This window comes from Echinops telfairi, unplaced genomic scaffold (assembly GCF_000313985.2).
Source record: "Echinops telfairi isolate 266 unplaced genomic scaffold, ASM31398v2 ScPeMD7_7420;HRSCAF=8458, whole genome shotgun sequence".
In the NCBI taxonomy this organism is placed as follows: domain Eukaryota; kingdom Metazoa; phylum Chordata; class Mammalia; order Afrosoricida; family Tenrecidae; genus Echinops; species Echinops telfairi.
Window position 1 is genome coordinate 40,463,740 of NW_022111320.1, and position 25,498 is coordinate 40,489,237.

Here is a 25,498-nt window from a genome sequence, read left to right on the forward strand (position 1 = left end):
GAATGCAGAAGAAATGTATCTGGGACTCAGGGACTTGTACTGGGACTTGTCATGGTGCTTCCATGCCCATTATAATTGTAAGTAGGCAATTTCACTAACTGTAACCTTGTAAGTGATGGTTACCATAGGCTTAAGCAATTTAGGGTTGAAGGCCTAATTTACTCCATCAAGCAAAACACAAGAATGATGAAAACCATTATCAATCATCCCCCCTGGGGCATAAGGTAGTTTGATTGATAGTATCATCAGTTTAGCCAATGGTATAGAATTTAAATGCTGTTGAGAAAAGGATAATAGAGGCTGGCTGTGAGCTGCAACACATGAATTGTTGACTGGACATATTGTTAAGTGATTAGACATATTAATGATGTCTCTAATGTGTGGATGGATTCGGGGCTCACACATAATTCTAACCCTGATCTAAGAACAATTAGTTCTTATGGTATGACCTTACTCAATGCTCACCCTCATGAAGAGGTCACTGAAAATATGAGTGCTATAGCAAATTGTGGTGAAGAAACTAGATGATGCCCAACTATCAGAAAGAATAGTGAGTTAATTAATTGTGCCAGCCTGGCCGATAATCACATGTGGTGCTGGTTGAAAGGCGGAGGGATAAATGGGTGGTGAAGCCTCGCCTTTCTAGTTCTCGGGTCTCTTGTTTTTTGATGGTTGCATCGGGTGCAGCTGCCTTGGTAGTTCCCTGCTTCAGCTTGCAAGATGGACTTCCTACAAGACATCCCCAAGGAGAAGCCGCATGGATTTATCCCGATGCAGCCCTGGGTGCTGGAGCAGCCGTGTGGAGACCCTTGCCAGTGCTGAGATGCTTACACGTTCACGGACTCAGCTTTCCTCCTGCAGTCGGCATCATTGCCTCTGTTTTGTGAGGTGGAGGACTTTGTGGACTGGTGTTGGGTTAATGGGTTAATGTTGGACTTGTGGGCTTGGGCAGCATTGGGTTGGGATGTTTTCGTGATGCACCTTTTCTTTACATAAAACTCTCTTATACGTGAGTCACCGTGGATTTGTTTCTCTAAAGTACCTAGACTAATACAAATAGCGTCTGGGGCCCTAAAGGCTTGTGTCCAAACAAGCAATCATTGAAGCGAGGTGTCAATTAATTCCACATGGAATTACAATTACAATTATAACTGGGCAAGGACTCACACCTGTCAGTGTGATCCAAGGATTGTAAATAATAAAATCCCAATCCAAAGGAGAGAATGGTATCAGAGCTTAAATTGTGAACACCTGTTTTTTGGAAGGCTATGGATGACAGTAGATGTCCAAAAACCCATTTGCAGGGTCCACACAGAAATTAAGTCTCCCATGAATCCCCTCTAATCATGGTTGAGGAATGTGAATAGCTTTGTTATCACAGAGAGAGGATTGTAAAGTTGATTATGGCAGATGTAGCTAGATTAAAATGAAATCTCTTATTATTTGATCTCCCTTTGGACACATTTTAAAGTTGTTTCAGTTAAAAATAAAAGTGAGGGGAATACATGTGGATTAAGTCTCCTGTGAATCCCCTCTGATCTCAGATTAGGGAGGTGAATAGCCTTTCGCTCAGGCAGCGTGCACTGGAAAGTGGATTATTGAAGGTGCAGCTTGTTAAAATTGAACACCTTATCACTTCCTTTCCCTTTGGATACATTTTAAATTTGTTCTATATTTTAATATTTTCTGCTTTCTTTTGGATTAAGGTTTTTCTCTGTTTTACTGTGTTGTTAGGTGGTTTTCTTTGATACTTTTTTCTGTATATGAAATTCAGGACAGGAAAATCTATAGAGAAACTGGATTAATGATTTCTTGGGGACATGGCAAGGAAGGTTAGCAGGAAATGGGGGGCTAATAACAATGAGTACAAGAAAGAGGACATTTTTCTAAAATTAACTGTGTGGTGATGATTATACAACTCTTCTGATTATGATTGAACTATTGAATTGGATTATGTGTGATTATGTCAATAAAACTGTTATGAAAAGAAACAAAAATGAGAAGAATCTAGAATGGGTGGTAAAGTCGGAAGTGGATAAGCGTGAACTGAGAATTTGGGTGTAGCGCCATAACAAGGAGAGTCACTTGCCTCATTACACATACTGCTATATTTGTTCTATTTTAATTTCACTGGGCATGATCTTGGGGAAGTATCACCTCTGCTGGGGCAGAGGTTGAAAGGAATAATCCACAGGGTTGAGTATAACTGATATTGATGGGGCCTACCCATAGCACAACGCTTACCACTGGGAGCACACCCACTGAGAGGTTTCAGCATCAAGCTCTTGTGCAGGCACCGCTTGGTTTACCCAACAACCCAAACCTCACCAATAACCCCCCACCAATCATTGGCAGAAATTTATGGATAAACACTTCAACTATCTTGCTAGGTTTGGTAGTTGGGGAAATTAGGATACTTCTGAACCAAGGTTTACACCATTTACTTGAACTGGACGGGCCCATTAACGGTTTTCGATTAAAAAAATACACTCTTAGTTTACTTCTTGCTCTTCCTTGTCTCACTGCTCCACTTCCCCTGAGGTGCTTCCTGAGGTCTCCTCCCGTACATGCTGCATGTGCTTAAATGCTTGTTCTAAGGTCTGTTTTATAGGGCTTCAAACTCAACTACTTCTACTTCTACCTCTAACTCACTCTGCCTGACTTTTCTGTTTACTTTCCCAACGTGAGCTGGAGTCCCTGAGGGAAAGAGATGGAGAAAAGTAGAGAGCATGCCCCAGGGAATGGAAGGGCAAGTGGGGGAAAGCAGTCTTCTCCAGTGGCATTGTGGGTCCAGTTGTTTAGGAGGAAATCTGAACGAAGAACTCTGCTTCGGATGGTTTAGCTCCACCAACCTCCAAAGAAACCCACCAAGAATACTTTTGGTCACCCGAAATTGTGAGTGCTGGTCAGTTAGAGATCAGCTTCTAATAATAGAATACCTGGATGTAGTCACTCCAGCACAGAAAGGTTACTTTTTATTAATCCGTGGAATGTCCAATGGGTATGATTGAAGGCTCTTATGATTGCTTAGAAATAATATCAAGAACTCAGAGATTTCTTTAAAAAAATCATTTTATTGGGAACTCAGAGAGTTCCACCTATTGTCACCTTGTGTCCATTGCAGGTAGAGAGAGGGTCAAACAGGAAGCAGTGGGACCTATACTGGGAAAACCTTTTACAGAGAATCTCAGCAATTTTGATGAAATGATGTCTCCTGACTTTCTGTAGCTGCAGTAGACTGTGTTTAATTGGGTACATTGCTACTCTGAACAGAGAAGAGGGTGGGGCATTAATATTAGGTAGATAATCACCATCTTATACCCAAGATGAACACAAGTAAACATAAATGGTCTCACGGCAGGGTTGGCTCACCCTTTAAAGGGAGCTTTATAAAATTAATCCCTGAAGAAATTGGACTCTTTAGCTAAGTACCATGCTACTGGTCCAGTGGCCTCATGCTCTCACAGGCCATCCCCCCACCCCCATATGTGACTAATATCCATAAAAGATGGATCAAAAAAAATCTATGATGACATTGTCACAAAGAGAAGGAGCCAGAAACAGACACGATGATTCAAGCCATCGAGCAGTAAGTATTTTTCACCTCAAGTGTGACGTGTCTACAGCAAACAGCAGCGTCTCCAGGTGAGCCTTCCGAAGAGCACTTTCCTTCTGTAATTCAGAGATGAGATTGGCTGACTGCATGGCCTGGGAACAGAAGCTCCCGATGCAAGACCTTCCTTACATGGATCCTGATTACAGAAAGATGGTCTTAGGCACCACGGTGTCTCTGTGCTGTGTCGCGTTGTATGTGCATGTCTGTGGGTGGGCATGCAGGGGTGAGCGTGCCCCCTCACCTCAATGGCGTTATTCCAGAGCCCATCTTCCTGCTCCTATTTGATTTTTACGGTACTTGCAAAGGGTGGGGGTGCTGAGAGGCTCTTTGCTTGCCCTCGCCTGCACAGTCCCCCTGTCCATCATGACACCCCCAGGAGAAGGTCACTTCATTGTGCTTCTGTTCTTCTCTTACTTTCTGAAATATGTGCAGTGACACTTTGGAGCTCTCCAGAGACACCCACATGTGTTTGAGGATAGAAAGACGATTCTTCTAAGTCTCCTCATTTTAATTTTCTCCTATTCCAGGCTTGGTGCATGTATGGTCGTGAAGGAACTAAGGGCAGCTTTTGTCACTTAGCATTAAAAGTCTTCTGAAAATTCCATTGGAGTGGCGATAAGAAATGCATGCTTATGTATTATTCATCTCTGCTCTAAAAAATGGAATTTACTGTTACACGAGGTTTCTGGCTGATGCTCCTGAGATGCAGAGAGATGTGCCTTTGGGGCCAGGCTCTTTAAAGCAGCACAGCTCCATTGCACGCTGATGGTGCTGCGGAGTCAAACAACCCAGTGAAATTGCTCAGGGTCTTCCAAGTGGGTTTCTCGATTCCACTCTCAAAAAAATGGTCTGCCCATGTGTACTGCCTGTCCTAGTCCAAATCCACAGCGTGAACTGGAGGGACTCCAAAGAGGTTTTTGTAGGGGAAGCTCAAAGATTACAATGGATACTTTAGAAGTCCTTTACAGAGGTCCATCACAGTACTTGTTACAAACACACACACACACACACACACACACACAACATGTCTGATAGAGATTTGTTGGTGATTTGCTTTGTTTTGTTTTGTTTTATAAGAGACCTAGCAGGTCTGCATAGTAAAATCTCCTGCTGGGCAAGGTGGAGTGTGTCTTTGCCAAGTTTTCTGGAATCCTGGGCGTGAAGACAAAACTCGTAGGTTTCCAAGTATACACTCTGTGCTGTGATCTTATAGACAGCCTCAAATGTTTACAGGAGTAGGTTGAGCTGAAATCCTGCCCACCCCTACCCCAACACACGCAGGCACACACCCACCCTACCATGTAGTCACGGCTGCTAGCGTTTGGATGCAGGACAGTTGTATTTGCCTAGATCATCTATCCTAGACCTGCCACAGGCTTGCCTTCTGGCAAAACATACTTCTTCCCATAAGCCCCATAAAGTGAGGGTTCAGGCTAGGTTGACCTATGTTTGATTGCATCTGAATAAGTTAAAAGTGATTGCAGTTCACCATGAAAGATAGCTTCCTTCAATATCTTCCCCAGAGCCCAGTACTCTGAATGGCCCCAGAGAAAGCATTCTTTACATCATGTTCTAATTCTGTTTGCAGGGCCGACCATCCTGCACCATGGTAAAGAGTATAATATGGGAACTGGACAAGCCTGGCTCAAAGTGTGGTTTCCCATTCCTTTGACTTCTTATTAATGGTGGATGCCATGCTATTCCTAGTGGTTGGCATGGATGTCTACAATGTTTTAAAATAAGTTCCCAAGTGTTCTGTGGGAAAGATGGATTTATTTTACAGATGGGGAAACTGAGGCTTGCTAAGATGAGGATTTAACTCTCATTATCCTCTCATTGTCCCTGGGGCACTGAGGATGTCGGTGTTCTCCTGCATCACCCTGGAGTTAGTTCCTCAAACTCACCTGCTGCCCCTTCATGCTGATGGACTGCCAACTCAGGGTAACCCACAATGCTTCTGTCTGCATGTAGAGTTACTGCATTTAGAGTCCCCACAGTGCACCATCCTCATCTCTAAAATGAGAGTCATCTTTGCTGACCATCGCAGAGACGGGGAATCTCACCTCAAGGTCTTGTCTGAGCATGCCCTTGATGGAAATTGGGGTATCAGGGTCACATAGTTATAGGCCCCAGAACCAACCTGGTCAACATGTCTAACCCTCCATAGTGCACACATCCCAATCATGATTCCCTTCCCATTTTCCTAGTCCTTTCTGTGACTGTACTGAACGCATCTGCCACCAACCATGATTTGATGGCTATTTCCTTGGTTTCCATGTTCCATAGAAGTAACCATGCAGCGGTGGATCCTTAAGCTGCCCTTATGGCCTGGCCTCCTGTTGGCGGTCTCTTTATCTGGATGATTTGCCTATGTCTTGTCTTTGTCCTGTTTAGGGCTGAATAAAAGGATCTCCATAAAAATAAATAAATAACAATATGACAAGGGGGAGTCATACTGGTTCATTCTGTAGGGGTTGTCAAGATTCAGCTGATCCATATAGATTAAGGGTTTTAGACTAGCACTTGGTTTAGAGAACTACTGAGAATGTTAGCCCGAATTATTAGTATTTTTAGTTCAAGGCTCACCATGAAGTAAATATAGCATTTTACTGCCATGAGTTGTCATAGGCATGAAACTAAACTGTGAAAGGGGAAAAAAAAGAGCCAAAGATGAATTATGAAGGGCAGCGTGGATCCCGTGATAATGGACCACTGTCCAAGGAGGCAGCTCTAGTTCATCCACTTTCCCTGGCTCCTCTTTGTTTTTAGTCTCAGGTTGGCCTGAGGAATGATCTTGGGGAGTCATAAAAAAGCCAAGGTGTTTATCATAGCACCTGGAAACAAGCATACTGTGGGCAGGTGCTGAGAAACCGTTCTTTGTCTTTGCTGCCAAACACCTCGTCCCTTTCACTGCCACTGTTTTGGTCTTGGACATCACCAGGGCAGCCTCTGCCAGCCCAGCAGGCTGGTTTGATGGCTCAGTGTTATAGGAACTGAGATTTAAAAAGTGAGGTTTCTGGCTGCATCTCCCAACTGGCACATGTTATATGATCTGTGGGGTCTGAGGTGTTGATCTCTGGCATGATGGCCAGGTTTGGAATGCTCTAAAAAGCTTGGTGAGTGCAAATTGGCACCCGGGATCACTTTCATGGGACTTCTTCCTCCAAAGACCTCAACCAGTACCTGTGTAAGATGGTATTATAAACTTGATATTAGAGAACAAGTTCTATTTGTTTTACCCTTTTTTAAAGGGCTCTTTCAGCTCTTATAACAATCCATATATCAATTGTATCAAGCATATTTGGACATATGTTGCCATCATCATTTTCTAATCATTTACTTTCTATTTGAGTCCTTGGTAGCAACTCCTCATTTTCCCTCCCTTCCCCCACCTCCCCTCACCCTGGTAACCCCTAATATGTCCTATTTTTTGTGTAAACCCTACAGGGGCGCTTGAAAACGTTTGTGGAAACACAACTAAAATATAGTGGATTTTTTTACCACTAACTGTTTGGAAGCTTCCTCATACTTTACAAACCATATTGGTTTGTTTATTTATAACCCCAAACAGTTAAATCTCGGGTTATCAACAGTTTGCTTCTAGGTTATTAAGTATCCCAGAGTGAGGGCCTTTCTTTAGGGCCCCAGGAAGCCTGGGAGTAAAGCAGAGGATGGATGACCTTGGGGTGTCAAGGTCAGAGGGAGGGCAGGACCACCTCTGCACCAGCTGTCTGTAGAAATGTGTCTGTAGGTAAGTCCGGCAGAAGAGGAGAGACACTTTGAGGAACACTGAACAAAAGGGTGGATATTATTTATGTTGGCATGATACAATGGCAGATCAGATGGAGACTTGAGGTCAGATGCCGATGCAATTTGAGATGATGAGGTAAAGGAGAGAGACTGAGAGTGTGATTTCAGGTAATCCATGATTTATTATCAGACGTGCTTGGGAGGTAGCCTGTTGTTTCATTCATAAGGCTTGGCGTCGTAGATTTTCTTGGTTGTAGATACAATAGTTCCTAAAGAAAATTAATCAGTCTTTCTTTAAAACTTAAAGTAGTGATTACTGGACAACACAATGATTTTTCACTGTCACTGAATTGTACATGTCAACATTGTTGAAAGGGCAAGTGTTTAGTTATATATGTACATATACATAATACATACATGAAGAATTTTTTTTTAAATGAATCTAGTCAGCCAGGAGCATTTTAGTTTCTAAGTTGTACCAGAAAAGACCCCCAGTGAGAAAATGTGCTGGTAGATTTTTATAACTGGCTTTTCCTGAAAATTTTTTTTTTCATGAATTAAAAGTGAATGTTTATTGAAAAAAAAATCATGGAGAGGGAGGTGGATTGAAAGAAAGTGGTGCTAACAAACCCAGGGACAAGGGAACAACAAGTGATCCAAATCAGTGGTGACGAGGGTAGGGAGTGATCAAGGTAGGCCTGGTAGGGAGTGATCAAGGGTAATGTAACTGAGAGGAATTACTGAAACCCAAATGAAGGCTGAGCATGATAATGGGACAAGAGGAAAGTCAAAGGAAATAGAGGAAAGAGCTAGGAGGCAAAGGGCATTTATAGAGGTCTAAATAAAGGCATGTACATATGTAAATATATTTATATATGAGGATAGGGAAATAGATTTATAGGTTTAGTATTAAGGTAGCAGATGGACATTGGGCCTCCACTCAAGAACTCTCTCAATACAAGAACACTTTGTTCTATTAAACTGGCATTCTATTAAACTGGCATTCCATGATGTTCACCTTCCCGACAGTATTGCTGAAGACAAAGCAGGTACATAAGTAAATGTGGTGAAGAAAGCTGATGGTGCCCAGCTATCAAAAGTTATAGCATCTGGGTTCTTAGAGGCCTCAAGATAAACAACTGGCCATCTAGCACAGAAGCAACAAAGCCCACATGGAAGAAGCACACCAGCCTGTGTGAAAATGAGGTGCTGAAGGGATCAGTTATCAGGCATCAAAGAACAAAAAATCATATTGTGTGCTCACCTTGCCGACACGATTGCTGAAACAAAGCAGGTGCATAAGCAAATGTGGTAAAGAAAGCTGATAGTGGCTGGCTATCAAAAGATATAGATAGCATCTGGGGTCTTAAAGGCGTGAAGGTAAACAAGCAGCCATCTAGCCCAGAAGCAGCAAATCGCACATGGAAGAAGCACACCAGCCTGTGTGATCACGAGGTGTTGAAGCAATAAGGTATTGCTTTTGTTCAGGCATCAAAGAACAAAAAAATCATATCATTGTAAATGGGGGGAGTGCGGGGTGGGGAACCAAAACCCATCTGTAAGCAACTGGACATCCCCTTACGGAAGGGTTGTGGGGAGGAGATGAGCAAGTCAGGGTGCAGTGTGGCAACGATGAAACATACAACTTTCCTCTAGTTCCTAAATGCTTCCTCTCCCCCACCCTCTCTTCCCCCCTCACTATCATGATCCCAATCCTACCTTGCAAGTCTGGCTAGACCAGAGAACATACACTGGTACAGATAGGAAATGGCAACACAGGTAATCCTGGAATGATGATCCCTTCAGGACCAGTGGTGAGAGTGGCAATACCAGGAGGGTGGAGGGAGGGTGCGGTAGAGAGGGGGAACCAATTGTAAGGATCTGCATATAACCTCCTCCCTGGGGGAAGGACAACAGAAAAGTGGGTGAAGGGAGATGTCAGACAGGGTAAGATATAAGAAAATAATAATTTATAAATTATCAAGGGTTCCTGAGGGAGGGGGGAGCAGGGAGGGGTGGGGGAAATGAGCTGATGGCAGGGGCATACGTGGAGAGCAAATGTTTTGAGAATAATGAGGGTAATGAATGTACAAATGTGCTTTACACAATTGATGTATGCATGGATTATGATAAGAGTTGTATGAACCCCCAATAAAATGATTTTTAAAAAATCATGGAAAAAGTAAGGTGGAATTCTTAATGTAAGTGGAAACCGTATTTTCTGCTTATTTAACGTAATAATAATTTCATTATCTTTGCTTTCCATTTTTCAATGTACGTTTGGAAGCCTACTTGTACATTTGCTCTTTCTCTGTCTCTCTCATTCTCTCCATGTTTACCCAGGACTGAAATGCCCATCAATACATACTTGAGTATAAGTTGACCCAAAAATCAGCTGAGGCACCTAATTTTACCACAAAAACGACATGCAAAATTTGCTGAAAAACCCGGCTTCTACGTCAGTATATATGGTAATAAAAAGTTGCTAGACCGATTCTTAAACCTGAACCATTTTGTGGAACAAACTTGTCGTGGTTACAATAATTCTCATGAATGGGCTTACTTCATTTCTGACAGCGGTCTGGAGAATACGTTTCCCAAACTAACTTCACAGAAACCAACAAACAGTTGCCTTCCCGGGCAACTCATGGTGTCCCCGTAGGTTTTTCTTATGAGGGATGTCTGAATGGGGTTGACCTGGCAACCCTTTTTATTGGTAGTTAAGCACTTGGTCGTTGGTGCTAGAGACTCCTGTCTGATAATAAACCACCGCATTCCGAGACACAACTGTAGGGACCAATGCATTCTCCAACATATTTTGAGAATTATTACCAAGTGATCTTCCCAATCAGGAGATCACTTAGTACCCCCACCCCCAAATCCACTACTATCAAACTGATTCCAACACATAGAAACCCTGTATAGGATTTCTGTCACTGTAAATCCTTCTAGGAACAGACAGCCTCATCTTTATCCCTACGGAAGGCTGGTGGGTTTCAACCACTGACCTTGTGGTCGGCAGTCCCATATTGACAATGCCACCAGGGCTCCTTCTGATACCTTAGTAGAAGTCACTAAATGGAAGGAAGATATTAGTGTGTGTGTGTAAGGCACTATGCACATATTGTTTTTAATTCTTTTTTTAAATCATTTTATTGGGGCCTCATACAACTCTTATCACAATCCATACATACATCACTTGTGTAAAGCACATTTGTACATTCATTGCCCTCATCATTCTCAAAACATTTGCTCTCTACTTAAGCCCCTGGCATCAGCTCCTCCGTTTTTAATTCTTACAAGCACCCTGTACATAAGGCCTTTTTAAATTACATTTTACAATGAAGGAACCAAACTGAGAGAGGATGAATCTATCCGAAGTCACACTGGAAGAAAGGTCAGAGTCAGGCTCTAAACAAAGCATTGCCTCAATCTACAGCCTTCTGTGTTTTTTGTTTTAGTTTTTAATCTGCATGAGTACTGTTTATTTATGTACGGATACACTTGGATGGCAGAGGTCCTTGTTCAGTGGTTGTTGGGGAAGGTGGTGCTATTCTTCATTCTTCTCAAATTTATTATAGCAAAGAACCCTACTCTGATAAGCTCAGTGCTTGGGTTAGAAGGCTGTTTCAGAAGGTGGACTGATTAGGAAAACAAAGGAACGAAATCACTCCATATGAAGTGGCATGTAACTGAATTTTGTTGTTGAGTAAGACTTGAAAATGATTTTTCAAGGCTGCATCAATGCATCATCTACTGACTTTCCCCCGACTCGTGCTGTTACTTTGCCAGATTCTGATTTGATTTAATAAGCATCAGCTTAAGAAAAACCATTTATGAAGTATCCTTGCTGAGGAAAAATGATCAACTTGAAAGCATCCTTGAGACTTGGTTGAAGCAGAAGGACCGTATCTTACACATGTTGTATTTTGCCTTGAACAACAGCTTCTACTCTTCCTGTCCCTGTCCTCCTACTTGGAAATCTTGAAAGTTTAAATGCTTTACTATAGGAAAAAATGTTGCTACTTTACCTTTGCTTCAATCACATGAAATGCTTGACAAAGCACAATTGCTGGTTTGACAGGCCTTTGCCTCCCCAGGTTTACCTCTCTTTCTAACAAGAGCCTTCCTGAATGGATGGTTTCTGAAGAGAAGCCTTCAAGGAGTAAGTCTGTCTATGTAACTCTAGTGCTGCCAAGTGCAAAAGCAACCCCCAAACTCTCCTTTCATTCAAACTGCACAGTGCAATTGGTTGCATTTTATCTCACGAATAAAAAGCTGCCTGATGTCCAATTATCTTTCTTATCCATCACAGAACATAGTTCCATTTAAACTTTTAACTCCTTTTCTTGACTCTTCACAAGTATTTCCCCATGAAGGTGGAATTAAGAAGTGGTTAGACTATGTCTCCTAGGACCCGTTTCCTCTCTTTGAGACAGCTCAGGGCCTGGGAGCACAGGCGGATCAATTCTTCAAGATTTAGGGGTTTTCAACCACAATTCATTCACATTTATTGGGGGCTTTTAAACATGAAGAGGAGGAGGGAGGCGAGAAAATGAAATACACCTGTCCAAGATTGAACTACTCAATAAGAAAGGCAAGCAAGGGCTACTTGTGCTCACTTATTAATCTGTTGTAAAGAATTGTGCATTATTTTTCTCCACATTCAAGATTCTGGTCTAGGTATGACTGGCATCTCTTCTTTCTCTTCTAACTGTACAGCACTTTCCTACAGAATCAAAGTCTCTTTTCAAATTTACAATCCCTGATGGGGACAGAATACCTGTGGTAATCATTTCTTTTAGATGAATTAATACCAGAGTAATCCCAAGGAGTTGAAAATGAAAGATGCCCTTGACAGGTAGATTTATTGTGCCAACCTGGCCAATAAGAGCATGTGGGATTAACCAGGTCTCAGTTTGATTGGAGAACAAAGAGATAAATGGCTCAGCAAAGTCCACCCCACCCCTCTCTCTCTCTCTCTTGTTCTCTGGTGATCAGATAAGCATGCGGCTGCTTTAGCTAGTTCTCTGCCTCAACTTGTGAGCTGCACTACCTGTGGGACAGCCAACCCATAGATCCTGTTGCTAGAGCTTGAGGTTCCTTCGAGACCTGCTTTGCCTCACTGCTGGTGTATATATTGCTTGAGCCTGAGGCTAATGGCTCCTGTCATCTAGCATTGCTTGAGTTTTATATCTCATTCAGGCCTGCTTCTCTAAGCTCCTGAGCCACTGTCTGTTGGTGACCCGCCCTGCTGTTTGCTGCTTGTGGGCAGACTCTGCCTGCATTACCCCAGGGAAGACTCAGCTGTCTTCTTCCTTGACCTTGGACGAGGCAGCCTCAGGAGTTGAAGGACTTCTAATATATTAACAATTCCATGGAAGTGAGTTGAATTGAGCTCTCTGTACTGCTGTGCAGAGTAAATTAGCTGTTATATTCCTTTGTGCTGTACCGTAGTTTCCGAGTAGGGAGAATGAACATAGAACCAGACAGACAGACAGACACACACACACACACACACACACACACACACACACACACTCACTCACAATACAGGACTGCAGCACAAAACAGACACAGACAGAGACGGCACAACACTGCAGCCCTGACGGACCACAGATCTTTATTTTTATGTACTAAATACTGGCAGTGTTCCCAGATAAGTTCACTATTCCCATGTTTGAATTTCTCATAGCCTTGACAGAGTTCTGTATCTCAGCCCGTACTGCTCTTGTTTACTGCTACCAGGGAACACTGTTCGCAGCTGTTCCCAAAATTCCTTACTGTTTGCAGTGAGGAAGCAGTGTGTGAGCACCAGCTAGGACAGAAGTTTGTGCACTGACCTAGACAGATACATGACACGAGACACGGACCTCCTTACGTGGCTCCTTCAGTGCTGTATAAATCTACACACACACACACACACACACACACCATATATACTTGTGTATAGGCCAATTTTTCAACACATTTTTTAAATGCTGACAAAGCCCCTCTCAGCTTATACTCGAGTGAGGGTCTGACTAACCTGTTCTCCGGTGCAGTGTGGTTGTTCTCCGATTTCTCTTGCTCGTCTGCGGGCACCTGAACCCTCTGTAGGTGATCTGATGACTGCTGATATCACCACTCTTCTTTTCTCTTGCGGAATTTTCTGTGTTGTACATGCAATACTGGGCAAGATCCTGCCCTCTTCTGTGTGCTGGTTCCTGGGGCTCACCGCATCATTGTTATATGTGTCGGATTCAGCCGCTCCTCTCCAGGGCTGTGACCAATGACATAGCCTTTACATTCTTACCTGTGCTTGGTCATGCCTCCTTGCTCTGCCCAAGCATTGCCGAATACAAGTACCGGTATATCCCTGGCCTTGGATATACAGTGCGTTTATTTACAGTACTTAGTCTGCTATATTTTATTTTTTTATTTTCTTATTACACCCTATCTGGACCCAGTGTTGACTATGCTTGCATAGAGCAGCCTGTGTTAGGGTTCAGCATATACACGCCGCATTGAGTATGCACTGTGTGACTGCATGTGTTGCATTAGCACTTCCCACACATTTGTGGTAATGCTGCATATGCAGTAACTCAGCACATGCAGTAACTCAGCACATGCAGTAACTCAGCACATGCAGTAACACATGTGCATACACAATGCAACGTGTAACACTTGTGCATACACAATGCAGTAATGCAGCACATGCAGTAACACACTGCATACACAATGCAGCATGTATATTATGAGCCCTAACACAGGCTCCTCTATGCAAACAGTCATGTCATCACATTCTGGACTATCATCAGCCTGTGTTAGGCCTCAAACTATACAAACTGTGTTGTGTACATGCAGTAAGGCCATGCATATAGTAATGCAGTGTATGCAATAACAAAGAGTATATAGTTATTGTTGATACCATATTGTTTTTGTTGACCCTCTTTTCCAGTTAAATAGCTAGTTTGCATTTTTCTTTGAAATATATATTCAAAAACATTTAACCTACTGATGCCTCAATTAATGTAATTTTATTGATATCTATTTTTATTTTGAAACTTACCAGTTGCTGCTGCATTTCCCACCCTAGGCTTATACTTGAGTCAATAAGTTTTCCCAGCGTTTTTGTGGTAAAATTAGGTGCTTCAGCTTATATTTGGGTCAGCTACTACTCGAGTATATATGGTAATCATAAGTATTCTGGTGTTTTTTCTCTAGAGAACCCTGCCTAACACAGTGCCCCAGATGCCCAACTCTTCCAAGATCCTGTTCTCCTCAGTTTCCCCCCGCTCCACCCTACTCCTCCCTTGAGTGTACGAGTATTCCCGCACATCCTTGGGGTCTGTGTGTCACTGCAATATCCCATAGAAACTCAAGAAAGCTTGAAGGAAATGTGTCACATGGCCGTGGGTGCTGTTCAACCCCACGTCTGAAGGTCAGGCAGAGGTGAGTCAAAGGCAGGGTCCAGCACCAGAAGCCCAAATATCCTAAAGTCACAGCAGGTCTTCTTATTTCCACCATAGTTCAGTGAGGAGAGAGAGCTGTGGCTTTCCAGGTGAGGTGGTGTGTGTTAGCACACTACTCAGAACAAACTCAAACTCACCACCATCGTAGAACAAGGACCCAGTAGGACAAAATGGAATGGCCCCTGGTGGGTTTCCAAAACTCTAACTCTCTACGTGAGTAGGAAGCCTGGTCTTTCCCCCAAGGAGTGGCTAGTGGTTTCAGCTGCCCAGCATGTGACCACTATGGCACCAGGGCTCCAGGATCTATATCCCATCTAGGGAACAGAAAAGTTGGCATCTTAAGTCACAAACTCTAGTAAAGTAGCATTAAAAATACCCCAGATGAAACAAAGCGTTTACCTTGGTTTGCATCCTCTACTAAACTCAGGTCTTAATTCCTACCCTAATCTTATCTAAATAATACCCTGTTTCCCCGAAAATAAGACAGTGTCTTTTTTTTTAAGACAGTGTCTTATATTAAATTTTGCTCCCAAAGATGTGCTAGGTCTTATTTTCAGGGGATGTCTTATTTTTCCATGAAGAAGAATACGGTACACATTTATTGTTTATTGTTATATTAAAAGAGACCTCGCACTTCCTGTCTGCTCCGGCTGTGCTACGGCCAACAGTGAGCTAGGTGGCAGTGCCCGCCACTATGGTCCAGAGTCCAGAGTTACGGTAGCTTTGGGGGCCTTATTTTCGGGGGGATGCTTTATATTTCAGTGAGAGGAAAAACTGTAAGTAGGTCTCTTTTGGGGGGATGCGTTACTTTTGGGGAAACAGGGTAGTAAAGAACCCCCTCCAAAATAAAAAAAGAGTCCACAATTATAATGTATCACATAAGGAATTATGGCTAGAAGGACCATATTAATGGATTACAACTCAGTACTCAGTAAGCAAGGTAAATGTACAATTGCTTGTGCTTATTTTCTCATCTATGGTGAATGATTTCTCATGAACTCCCTATCTTTGACGTGGTTAAGAGCATGCAAAATTATTTACTGCACATTAGTTAGGAGGCAAAAGGAAGCCTTGCTTATTTTCCTGGCTTGGCCACATCTTCAGCTGCCAGATAAAACACAGAACACTCAGTTGACCTTGTGTTTCAGAGAAACAACAACAAAAATTAGTTTAATGTAAGTATATCCCAAATATTGCTTGGGACATTGTTATTGATTGGACTGTATCCCAACCCCCACTAGATAGGTGTTGACATCAACCCCTCTACTTGTAAATATGATCCAGTTTGGAAATAGGGTTTTTATTAAACTAGTTAATCCATGTCTTTTTATAGTGGGTACTAAACCTAATCCCTTTTGCATTATAAGAAGAATAGAGTAGTCAAAGATGCATCCAGGGGAATGATAGACACGAAAAACCCCAGGGAATTCCTGGGGCTGCTGAAAGAGCCAGGCTATGAATTTGAACTTTTAACATCCAGAGCTGTGAGAAAATACATTTCTTTAATGCCATCCACTGGTAGTTTTTCAATTGCCACAGTGCTGGGTAACTAAGACAGTCAGATTTGCACTACAAAAGTGTTCACCATTTATCTGCGTTTCAAAGCTAACGGTATGCGCTATATCTATCTTTGCTCAATGTGCAATCCTAGATATGCAACGTCCGTGGACGGCACAGATAGTTGAGTGTGAAGTCAGTGAAAAGAAAGGGCGATGGGTCATCAAGCCAGAGAAGCCTTGGAAGAAAGGCTTGGCGATCTGTGCCTGCTCCGTAAACCGTATGGAGAAGTTCAAGTGTGGCATGCATGGGGCTCACATGAGCGGAATTCATTTGCGGGCAATTGGAAAAACATGGGGGATGTCGACATGAAAGGTAAGAGCTGACTGTGAGGGAGAGACGGCATCAGGGGCTCTCCACACCTTGAAGATGATGCCACCAAAGAACATACGGTCCAATGGAGGAAATAAAGCATGCCTCTCAGTTTTAGGAACTGAGTGTCATGAGAATATTTAACAAATAAGATGAACGGAAAGTAATTAGTTTTATAAGCAAGTATTGTAATTAGGTCTAATATTAATTTTACCACACCTGGAATATCAAGTGTATTCTGAATTCAAATGAGCTATTTAACTTTTACAAACAATTTCTCTTTTTACATAGCATTATGATAACAGAACGATATATCATGTCCTACCAGCGGCCCTAAGTTTAATTGTTTTAAATCTTTTTTCTTTTGAAAATAGTTACATTTAAAGATATGTTATACAATAAAATGATTTTTAAAAATAAGATATGTTCTAATATACACATATTTTGCCTATATGGTGGCCTCACTCTGGTCCAAGCACACAGATGATCAACCTTTTGCCACTCAACCTTAGAAAAAGTTTTGGCCTGGCGAAAACCTTTAGTTCCCTGAAATTAAAAAGATAATGCTAAGATTGCTTTCCGTAACCAATCTGCGGTAGTTTGTATGTTGCTATGATGCTGGAAGCTACGTCCCAATATTTAAAATACCAGCGAGGTCTTCTATAGTTCCAGGACTCTGTGGCCTTTTCAGACTTGGAAGCAGGATCTGACGATCTACTTCTGAACATGGGCTTGCGGAAACGCCACGGATGACAATAGAATATTGTTCCAGGTGGTGCTGAAAGATGCGTTTCAGACAATGGAAGGAACTCAAAAGGCTCAAAGCTTGCAACCGTGAATTTGAACAAGCCGCGTCAGCAACGTGGTGGAGGAGGACAGGGAAGACGAGCTTGAATCCTGCTGCGCAAGGATGAGTTCACCAGGAACTTACTCGACAGCAGCTGACACCAACAAAGGCATCTCTGAGGGCAGCCAGAGACGGGGAATCAGTGACTGTGGTTGATTGGGAACACTTGCTGCACCTGTGGGAAGATATGGGTGGGATTCAGCCTCGTAATCAGGACACAGCTTAATAAGCTCTCCTGGCGTGTATGCCTTATAATAAAAGTCACTGAAGAGAACTGGTCTCACTCTTACCTTTCTTCTCCTTAATGGTTGTTTGGACCCTGGGTCTGGCTCCTTGGGTGGCGCTCATGGTCTACCGACTCTGGGGGCTGTCCATACCCCGCCACGTTGCTGCTGACTTTGAACCCACGTGACTCTACACACACTGGCCTGTGATCTCCCAGCTTCCTGCCTCACCTTCCTGATTCATCAGCTGGAAGTTGTGTGAGTCTGGAAGGGCCTCCAGCTAGCATTTGCCCAATGGACATGAGCTGGACTAGGCTGGACCTCTTCCTTGATAGAAAGTTCTTTCTTGCTATAAAATTCTTTCTTATACATATATGAGTGTTACTGGATGTGTTTCTCTCTCTAAAATATCAACCAACCAACCAACCAACCAACCAACCAACCAACCAACCAACCAACCAACCAACCAACCAAAAACCCAGCCTCACACAGTGCCAATCAAAGCAACAGACAGGAAGAAGATGAAACCTTAACTAGAAGAGAAGAAAGAGATGGAAGAGCAGAGTGGGAGGCTGGGAATTAGCGTGGGCTGATGAGGGAATGTTTCATTGAGATGTGGCTATAGCAGGTTATACTTGGGGTGGACATTGAGATTTCCAGTCTCCTAAATATGTCAAATTCAAGTACAGCACAGACCAGTAGAGTCAGACCCAAAAGGATCATGAGGTCTAGGACCATGATACTTTAGTATCTAAGTACACAGTAAACTGATGACTGACAATCAAAGGCTTTCTCATTTCTAGAAATTAAATAAGCCCCCAGAACCCTTTCATAAACTAAGGGGAAGGCGAGGGGAGCATGTAATAACTTGTGATTAAATTACCCACCAGCACAGCAGGATGAGTCAGAATTAAGCTGATTCGAGGAAAATAAAGAAAGTGAAATTTCCTGCACACCTGTGGACTAAGATTCATACCCACTCCGCATATTTGCTTCATTTGAGTTCCGTATTTACCAATTACTAAGAGGAAATCTTTTAATTTTTCCCCTCATAATTATACCTAAGGTATCATGATGTGGAATACCAATTTCATAAATTTGTTCCTAAGATATTATTGGTTCCAGAGAAATTCCCAAATTGCTTGATTCTGATGCAAGTAGGGCAGACTCTAAGTAATTGTGTCTCCTCTAAGATTTCAAAATAATTGAATCTCTGTTTCTGTCTTCTGATCCAAGTCCTAGAGAGTAGTTCTTCGTATAATAATATTTTCCTAGCATTACTTCAGCAGTCAAACAAGAATATAATCCAAAAAGCCCACTGTATTCACAGAGACAATGCTCTTATGATGAAACCACAGAAAGAAGTTGTAATTAATGCAAGAAATAATGCGAACAATCTATTAACATAATCTGAATGAAATCCTTGCACTGTTAAATGCAGACACTAAGTGCTCATATAATACTTTATTAATTAACAAAGTATTTATCCACAGGGAAATGAGGATAAGAGACCATACACTTTGTCAGGCTACAGGAAAATGTATTAGTGCTTCATAAGCAATGCATACAATTCAAACAATAGCATGATTATCTTTTAAAAGCAATTACATTTAATCTCAGAAGAAAGAATAAATACATTAATTCTTCCATGTTCTCTGATAAGCCACCAAGATACATAAGCGATCATTTTCTTCTCCCACAGCTCTGGAGACTGGTAGCACTCCAGTGTGAGCCGCTTAGACAATTTACACAGTGAAATACCACTTAGCACATAAAAACACATTATGAGATTAGCTGACTTTCAGCTGAATATAATACTCTTCCCTGGGCAGCCTTGGTTTGTACTTGACTTTGCACATTCCTTTCAGCTTGGGAGGCTTGGATGATGAGAAGGTGGATTGCCCATAATGACTGTGTTTGATGCTCAACTGAGTCTGTGTTCTCACCCTGGTTTGCTGGCCTGAAACAAGGATGTCTGTTATCTTTCCAATTGCAAAGGAACGAAGTCGGAGTAGTGAGCCCATGGTTTCTTGCCCTTGCCCCCACCCCTAAGGCTCTATTTGGCCCTTTGAACCTGGGAATTGATAAGCAGAGAGCACACTCCACCCTGATGTGAGTTGATTGTGACAACCATGTTACACGCCTACAAACCATCTGACCATCAGCTAATTAGAAAGGCTTTTGACCTACATGGCTTCCTTTGCCATGGTATTTAAGAAATGGCCTGTTTATTTTTTCTTTGCACTCTTCATTGTGAGTTGGAGGAACATGTACAGTGCAAGTTCGTTTTTTGTCTCATGGCATTGATTGCAACCCCCCAAATATAACAGCACTCTTACCTATTATTTCCATGTGTCCTCCTGCCCTGCTCCCTTCTGCCTTCTGAACATTGTTTTGGGGCAAAGGCTATTCTTTTTGTTTTATATGGTTGATTTTTCCAAACAGTGCTTTCCTCCCTGGTGTTACTGTTGAAAGATCAGGCTATCTAGTCCCATACAGATTTAGAGTCTCAGAAACTCTATACATAGGGCTGCAATGAATTAAAACCAACCCAATAGTAGTGGGTTTGGTTCTTGGTTTGTATTATTTGACTAAACATTGATACCCAGGTGTGAGTTTAGTTGCAGGCTTCAAGCAGGACTAAGTGTCAACCCCCACAAAGTACCAGGGGTTACCCAGAAAGAACGGGAATTGGACTGGGCCCAGGGGAGCTTTTGTAGTACATATCTCTCCCTGCCAGGAAAGCATTGAATAACTCACTCTGAGTTGGTTAGTGCACCAGGTGGCGTCATCTGGGAAGGTTCTCTCTGGTCACAGTGACTTTTTTCATAAAAGTAGTTTAACTCGAACCTCACTTTGATGGCCAATTTATGAGAACAGCGTGTGGCTGGGAAGTTTTGTTTCCTGTTTGGGAATACTGCCGCCAAGACTGTTGTGATGCTGAACACAGCTTACAAGGACAGGGCTGTGGGAAAAACTCAAGTGTACGAGTGGTTTTCTTGTTTCAGAAAAGGGGAAGTATCCACTGATGACAAACCTCGTTCTGGTCGTCTTTCAACTTCCCAAATAGGTGAAAATGTAAACTCATAGTGCATTTGGAGTTTGTTCCATCAGGTCAGACTATTAATCAAGCTTTCTATTTAGAGGTTCTGAAAAGATTGCGTAACAGGACAAAAGAGGCCTGGTTTGTGGCAGACGGGATTGGTTTTGCCACCATAACAATGCACCTGTTCATGCAGCCATCTCAGTGCACCAGTTTTAAGCAAAATACAGCATGCCTCTCTTGCCCCATGCACCTTACTCACCTGACCTCACTCCCGGTGACTTCTTTTTTTTTTTCTCCGAACGCAGAGGGACTTGAAAGGACAGCAATTTGATGACATAGAAGAGGTAAAGAAAAAAATGAGGGAGGCGCTGCTAGCCATCCAAACAGATGAAAAATATTTCCAAGAATAGAATCACAGATATGACAAATTTATTAAGTGTAATTGAGAGTAATTTGAAGGTGATAAAGTTGTTTTGTAAAAAAACTTAAATACATAGCTTTGAAAAAAAACCCATCTTCGGGGAAGTACCCCCTCACAATAGCACTGATCTCAGTTTTACCATGCATTTACAATTTCCATTCCTCCTCTTTTCTAACCCTCTTGCCTTGTGAACTTTACCATTGAGCAGATATTTCCCTTTTGATCTCTAATAGTTGATTATTCTTGGCTGATTTTTCTGGCTCCAAATCCAGCTCTGTCCCATTCCCTTGTGTTACCATTGCTGAAGGCTTGTCTCCACTTCTTACTGAAGATCCACACATGCTTCCTCCCTTGGTCGTAGTCTCTTCAGATGTCGCTTTTCCTAGTGCAGTCTGGGGCCCAAGACCCAGGGGTGCCCTCTGTCCTTATAGCATAACCTCTAAGTGGGGTGATAGTGAATAGATAATTTAAGGCTACAGAGAGATTGTGTGACCGATACTTTATATCCTTCCTGAATAATAGGATGCTCAAGGAGATAAGATGTAACATTAGGAAGTCAAAGACCTAGATAGAATTCTTTTATTGTGTGTGATATGATGCTGAGAAAATAATTTAATCCTCTGATGCTTCTCTTTCATGATCTGTAAAGGGGGACACTGCTGACTTTCCCAGAACCAAAGTCAAACGCATCAATTCTTATGGTCTTTCTTAGTCATTGTCCAACTTTCACATGTATCTAGGCAATTGAAAATACCGTGGCTTGGGCCAGGCGCACCTTAGTCCTCAAATTGACATTCTTGCTCTTCAGCACTTTCAAGAGATCTTCTGTAGGAGATTTGCCAAATGCAGTGCGTTATTTGATTTCTTGACTGCTGCTTCCATAAGCACTTATTGTAGATACAAGCAAAATTGAAATCCTTGACAAATTTCCATCTTTTCTCCATTTATCATGTTATTATCTATTGGTCCAAGTGTGGAGATTTTTGTTTTCTTTACATTGAGTTGCCATATTGAGGATTGCAGTCTGGATTTTTCATCAGCAAGTGCATTCAATTCTCCTTATTTCATCGAACAAAGTTGTATCTATCTATTGAATATGATTAAACCTTCTCTCAGTCCTGGTGCCTCATGCACCCTAGTCTTGGATTGTTTTCTCAGTACCCAGTATTTCCATGTTCTTTTTGAGATCGCCTCTTGGTCTATGCATAGGATCCACATACGTACAAGGAAGCCTTCTGAAATTCCTATTCTTCTCAAGTTCTGTATAGTTTGTTATCATCCATACAGTTTATTCCCTTTGCATATGGAGGGTATTGCAGACTTCCGGAAGAACAGACCGATTTATTTTGGAAGAACAGTAACCAGAATCCTCCTTGGAATGGAGGATGGTGAGCCTTCATCTCCCGTGCTTTGGATATGTTATCAGGCAGACCGGTCCCTAGAAAAGAACATCATATTTGGGTCAGCAAAAAAAAAACAAACCCAGAAAAAGCAAAAAGAGCAGAAAAGAGGAAGGACCCTCAATGAGATGAATGGATACAGTGATGAATGTAACACCGCTGTCAGGATGGCACAGGGCTGGGCACTCTTTCATGCGGTTGTACAGAGGATGGCTGTGATTTGGAACGACTCCACAGCACTTACCAACAGCAACGACTTGTCGTTTCCCGGTGGTTTTCCAGGGGCTGGTGTGCTGAACAGGTATCACTAGGCATGTCCGAAGGCTTTGGGAAACTCCAGAATGTTAAACAAATGCATTGCATCAGTGTTTGTATTTATGTGCTTTACCACTGTTTCAGTCTTGTACAATTTGTTTCCCCTCTAAAACATGACACTCAAAGGGGAGAAAGTTGTACAAGTTAGGCAGCCACAGAGTTTTGACCCACACTGCCTGTAGTCTCTCGGCCAGGAGATGGACAAAGCACTTTTCCTTCTGTTGTATAAAGATCGCTGAAATTTTGAACCGACTTGATACTGAGGATTGAAGCACCCGATTGAAATAACACTTGTCAAATTTTACTCAACTCAATGTTGACCTTTTGAATTTTGTTGACCGCTGAAATTATAGGAAATGTATTAGCTATTAAGATCAAATGAGATTTACAGAGACAAACAATAGATACCTAACAGATATGCGTTTTCAGTGGAACTAGTTTTCTATGAAGCATAATTTAGAAAGGCGGCTCTAAGTAGTTTAAAGGTGATGTGGAAAGAATATGTGACTGCGTCATCACTTTAAAAAGAGAACTTGCTTATTTATTGTAACTACACTTGGAGGATAAACTTTGAGTTCTTTTCATGTAAAGCAGAAATGATGATCAGAAAGACATCGTGCAAACTTCTGGCCAATGACCAGGGGATCTTAAAAGGCCTGGTGATGGAATAACTGAGAACTTTGTTTATTTCTCAAGTGTTTCCCCTGCTGAAGGCAGCGCTCTGTCTCACTCACGCGTTCCGAAGAATTCTGTGCCCTTCTCTTTACACCAGTGGTTCTCAGCCTTCCTCGTGCCGCGACCCTGTCTTACAGTTAACCATAAAATTCTATTCATAAAAGTATATTCATCACTGTCATTTTTCTACTGTTATGAATCAGGTGACCCCTGTGACAGGGTCATTCAACCACAAAGGGGTCGTGACCCACAAGTTGAGAACCGCTGCTTGGCACCATATCAAAACACAAGTTTTGACAGTCTAAAGCATCTCAAATCATGTTCCTTTTAAATATTCTCTGAGGTTGGGAAACAAGAAGATGCCTGGAAGGGGGAGATCAGGGCTGGAGGATGAATGGGGTGAGATTTCACACCGAAGTTCTCATAGGACCCACCCACTGTCCTTTCCCAGGGGTTCAAGATCAGACAGTCTCATCGTTCATTCATCACTCTTGGCTAGAGAGAGATCAATAACAATGTTTTAGATTGTAGCTCACAAGCTTTGAAGACCCCAGTCACCAGTCAACAAAGTGGTATGCAGAACTGTGTTCAGCTATGTCTAAGAAAATTTTTATAATATTCCCCTCTTACAGAAAATAAATTTCTATTTGTTAAAACCGTCCACTATTGATATGTCTATTATAGCAGCACAGAGGAACTAAGAGGGAGAGGAAGCTCATAGAGAGAAGGGAAAGAGAGAAGACCTCCCCTTGGGTTGTGGTCCCCGATTCTATTGAGAGATATTATTCTCAAGACTCCAGGTCTCTCACCCAAGGCCACACGTGGGAAGTGGTGGAGCCAGAATCAAACAGGTCTCCTTTCTCCAGAGGGAATTATTTCAAACCACCATCATGCTGTCTATGGCCATTTCAAAGACACCAGACCCAGCACCATTGACTTGATGCCAACGCATACTAACTCTACAGACAGAATAAGAGTCCTGTAGCATTTCCAAAAGGTCCATTTTTACAGACTGACACATCTTTCCCCCAAGAAGTTGTTAGTGGGTTCCACGATTGCCCTTTGTGTTAGATGCTGAGAACTTGCCTGCTGCATGACCGTGTCGCTGTGTAGGAGCCTCTAAGAACTTGATCGAAGGGTGACTGTGATCTGCCGGCCTGCGTCCCTATAGCTGGGCTGGTGGCAGGAGAGAATTCCTCACATTGCGCTCTTTTGCTTTGAAGCTATGTTTCATGATGAAGTAAAAGTTTAAGAAACCAGATGTTGTGCCTATGAGCCATCAATATCTCCAAGCCAAGAAACTCAGAGGAGATGAGGTTTTCTGGACATCAGTCCGAGTGCAGCTCCTATTGTGTCACGGGCGTTGTGCAAGGCCATTCCCAGCATGTCTCCTGAAGATGTATTGAACTCCGCAATCTATTTATTCAATGGCTTCCTTTTTCATCTAAGACGTCACAATCTGTGATCAATGCATGCAATGTTAAAAATCTAGATTTGACGTATTTAGTTCAGAATGCATGAGCACCGCCCTGCCCGCCCCAAGAATATTTGCCAGTTTTTATCAGAATCTGGTTTTTTTTTTTGCCATTAACTTGTTCTCAAAGTGCTGAGGGGTTTTGGGGAGGAGACGAGCTAATCATGGTGCAGGGTAGCAACGATAAAACATAACTTTCCTCTAGTTCTTTAATGCTTCCTTCCCCCCAACATCTTGATCCCAATTCTGCCTTGCAAATCTGGCTAGACCAGAGGATGTACATTGGTACAGATAACAACTTGAACCACAGGGAACCCAGGACAGATGACTCCTTCAGGACCAGCGGTGAGAGGGGCGAGGCCTGGAGGGTGAAGGTAATGCAGGGTAGAAGGGGGGAACCAATTACA